Source organism: Pteropus alecto, unplaced genomic scaffold (assembly GCF_000325575.1).
Source record: "Pteropus alecto unplaced genomic scaffold, ASM32557v1 scaffold182, whole genome shotgun sequence".
Lineage (NCBI taxonomy): Eukaryota > Metazoa > Chordata > Mammalia > Chiroptera > Pteropodidae > Pteropus > Pteropus alecto.
Window position 1 is genome coordinate 6150087 of NW_006433946.1, and position 4583 is coordinate 6154669.

The window sequence follows — 4583 nt, forward strand, 5'->3', positions numbered from 1 at the left end:
TGATTCACTATTCTCGGCTGGTTAATTCCTTTCACTTAATAGTTTGAATATTTAATTTCACTCCTTTTGCTTGTAAAATTTGTGCTGAGAAGTCTGAAGATCTCTAAAGGTTTTCCTTTTTAGGTTACCATCTACTTTTCCCTGGCTGGCCTGAGAATTCTTTCTTTGTTATTAATTTTTGATCATTTTAATATAATGTGTCTTGGAGAAGGCCTTTTTGGGTTGAGGTAATTGGGTGTTATGTTAACTTCTTGGATTCCAAGCTCCAGCTTATTCCTTAGATTTGGGAAATTCTCATCCACTCTTTGTCTGAAAATGTTCTTTCCTCCCTGCCCCTTTCCTCACCTTCGATAATGTCCATTATGATGTTTTCTCTCCTGATCACGTCAGCTAGTTCTTGTATTTCTCTGTCATTATTTTTCATTCTTCTATTTCTCTCTTCTTCCTTCTAATTTATTTCTAGATTTCTCTCTTTGATATCACTGATCCTTTCCTCCATTTGGTCAACTCTATTTCATTTTTGCAGTGTGTTTTTTATCTCCAGAAGATCTATTCTGTTCTTTTGAGGGTTTCAATCTCCTCGCTCTGCTCATCTAATTGTTTTTTCAATTCCTGAAATTGTTGAGATGACTTGTTTCAGAATTCACAGAGATTTTTCAGAAGTACCATCCTGATTTTTCTGTCATTTAAGTTGCATATTTCTATGTCTATAAGCTTATTTTCTGGAGATTTTTCTCTTTCTTTCTGAGGTGCCTTGCCACCTTGTTTGTTCATGGTATTTAATGGACTATTTCTCTCCCTGGGCATTATAGAAAATGTATTCTGCTGTTTTTCCCCAAAGATTTATTATATAAAGTTGTCTCTTTAATCTGCTGCCAAGAAGGTGCTTTTCTTTCAGTTTCCAGTAGGTGGCATCTAAGCCTCTTGTATCCTTGCTTTATATAAACCCTTAATAATGCGTTTTTCTTTTCTTGTAGATATTTAATCATGCTCGCTACCCTCAGTTTCAGTTCCTCTCAGTGTTAGCAACTGTTTTGGCAGTGTTTGTTCTGATTCTCCTGGGGTTCTTGGAGGGGCCCTCTGGGTTGGTAGTTGGGGGTTGCAGCTCAGCCTTGGTTTAACAACTGCGGCCAATAAAAATCGACTATTGTTTCTCTGCCGTCTCACTTCTCTGCTTTCTGCCTTGATGACTGGTACCTGCCGCCGGATACCTGGAACTCACAGCACTCCTTGTCAAGGTTGTTCAGGGACATCACTGCTCCTTCTCCCTTTTCTCTCCTCCTACAGGAAGCTCCAGAGGCTGCGAGAGGCAGCTTCTTTATTTCTCCCAGTCTACCACCTGACGCTCGGGGTTTTGACCTATAATAGCCCTTGTGCGCAGATCCCCTGCTCAGACGTGCTGGTGTGCAGTTGGGTGTTTTTATTGAGTTTCAGATGTTCAGTTTATTGTTTTTTCAAGTGGAGAGATCTGGAGACGTCTCTCACTCCTCTATGTTTCCAAAGGTTCCTCTTTATTTTTAATTCATATTTGGCTGAATGTCTCAAATCAAGGTTAAACTCCTAGCTGAGTTGAGGTTCCATGTGTGGGTTCATTTTCATAACATCAGTACACCTGGGTCACCAGTGGAGGAGTCAGAGGCTCATGTAGGATTCAGACTGGGAAATTCTTCATTACCTGATACCAGGGAAGGACTCTGGGTATTTAACTTTTTGACTGTCCATAGTAGAAGTGCATCTTTTTTGTCATCTTATATTTACTCTGTGACTCATTCTTGACTGATTAGCTCGGTTAGATCATCCAGCTTGCCCCTTACAGTATGACACCTCCCCCACCCCGCCACCAGCACATGCGAGAACAAAACACCTTGGACAAATAGTACATGAAGTAAAGTCTTTAATAAACTTTTAATACATAAAATGGACACCAATGATACGAATAACTCTTGAGGAAAACCTATTGTATTTAAATAAAGTAAAAGTCACTATTGTGTATAATGGGGTATAGAAGGGAGACTTGAGAAGACAGAAAAAGTGTATAAAGAAGCAGCAATAAGGTTAGAGTCAAGGGAATCTAACAGTAACTCTAGCACGTTTTCTCTGTTCTGTTTTCCTGAGGGTACCTTCTCTACATTCGTCTGTATCTTGAGGTTTTAGTCTGTCTTTTTCTCTTCAGCATAAACTCCTCGAGAAGGAGAACTTTACCTACCTGTTATTTATGTAACCATTGCTGATCTTCATCTCGATCAATGAGCTCCAATACTCTTTATTGAAGCACTGATTCTCAACCATGGCTACTCAAAGAAGCACTTGGGGAGATTTTAAATCTTCCTCTGCCTGGTCCCATTTCAAAAATGTCTCCATTAATTGAGTGGGGCCTAGGGATTGGTATTTTTTAAAAGTTCTCCAGATACCTGTCTATCTCTGATAGACAGCCAGGTTTGTAAACCAGTGGTAACATTTGTTCTAAAAGTTTATGTGCAGAAATAATTATCTGGAGAATTTGTTAAAAATGTAGATTTCTGAGCCCCAGAATTTCGCCTCAAGTAGGTCTGAGAAGGGGTCTGGTACATCATATTTTTAATAAACACCCAAGTGATACAGATGCACATAATCCAGGATCCCATTTTGAGAAATCCTGGATTAATGCCATTGTCTGTTTCACATGCCCCCAAAGCTCTAATTTTCACTACATATATATGGAATGTGACTATAAAACAAAGGTATTCTATAAGCACCACTGAAAAGTTCTGCCTCATTGATATGTCTCAAGTAAATGGATTTTGTGATTGCTTTAGGTATTGACCATTTAGAAACTTGGGGAATTTTCTACCCATGTTGCTGTTATTGAAGAAAATTTAGAAACTTGGGGAATTTCTATCCATGTTCCTGTTATTGAAGAAAAGGTTCTTAGAAGTGGGATTTCATTAATTGAGAGAATTAAAATTTCTTAGAAGTGTGACTCCAATGACTGTAGTAGTTTTCTATCACTGCTTAATAAGTTTTCACACATTTAGTCACTTAAAAACGATATATATTATTATCTCACAGTTTTTGTGATTGAGGAATCTTGATATGGCCCTAACTGGGTCAGAAGATCTCTGGCCTCAGTCAAAGGATCAGAGATCTCAGGATCTCACAGGAGTTCACTGTAGGTATTGGTCAGGCTATGTTCATTTCTGAGGAAAACAAGCTATGATATTGTGATTTGTAATAAGAAATATATATTTAGTCTTTGTCCATGTCTACTGTTCCTGATACAGAGTTCCTAAACCCTGGGAATTTCTGAAGTGATGAGAGTGATAAAGGTGTCTTTGTTATGTTAATGAGGTGACTTTTGGAAAGCACCTAAGGATGTAGGCTGCTTACCAGGAGAAGCAACAATGTGATTAGAATTTGAACTTTCAATCCCCCTGACCTCTCTGAAGAAGAGAGGACCTGGAGATTGAGTTCAATCACCATTTAACACTTTTTCACTCAATCATGACTATGTAATGAAGCTTCCATAAAAACCCAAAAGAATAGGGTTCAGAGAGTTTCTGGGTTGATGAACACAGAGATTTGGGGAGAGTGGTGCTCTCAGGCATGGAAGTTATGTGTGCTTTCCCCATATCTTGCCTTATGCTTCTCTTCCATCTGGCTGTTCTTGAGTTTATCTTTTTATGATAAATCAGTAATCTAGTAAGTAAAATATTTCTCTGAGTTCTGTGAGCTATTCTAGCAAATTAATCAAACTTAAGGACAGAGTCTTGGGAAACTCAAATTTATAGCCAGTTGATCAGAAGCACAGGTGACAACCTGGATTTGTGATTGGCATCTGAAGTGAGGGCAGTCTTGCAGGACTGAGACCTTGTGGAATCTGATGCTATCTTTGGGTAGAAGTGTCAGAATTGAGTTGAATTGTAAGAAAACTCAGCTGGTGTTGGAGAATTGCTTGGTGGTGACAGAAATCCCTGAGAGAAATCTCCACCACACATTGGAATTGGTACTAGGATCTTTTTCCTAGCCCAGGTTGTTGTAAGCAGAAATTTGTTGCTTGCAGTTATGGGTCTGAAGTCCTCACCTTCTTGCTGCCCATCTTCTAGAGGTCATTCTCAGCTCCTAGAGAACCCTGCAGGAGTCTCTTGTCACGTTGTCCTTTCAGAGGTTCCTTCACAACATAGCAGCTTATTTCTTCAAAGCCAATAGGAAAAAAACTCATTCCAATTGGCTAAGATATAGTCTTATATAAAGTAAAGTAACACATTTGCCATATAGCATAACCTAATAATAAATGGAATCTTTTGCCATACTCTATTGGCTAGAAGAAAGTCATAGGTTCTACTGTCTCTCAAAGGGAGGAAATTGTACAGAGGCTTGATCCATTGGGGGACATCTTAGAATTCTTCATATGACAATAATTAAATAAAACAGCATCTGATGCATCAACTATGTCTTAAAAGGAAACATGATAAATGGAAAACAAAATCAAGAGAAAGAATTTGAACAATTTTATCATCATGGAAAAACTAAAGAGTAGGAGGAGAAAAATTCCTCAAAATAAAATTTTAAAAGTGTTATTCAAAAGGCCAGGTAAATTCTAGCTA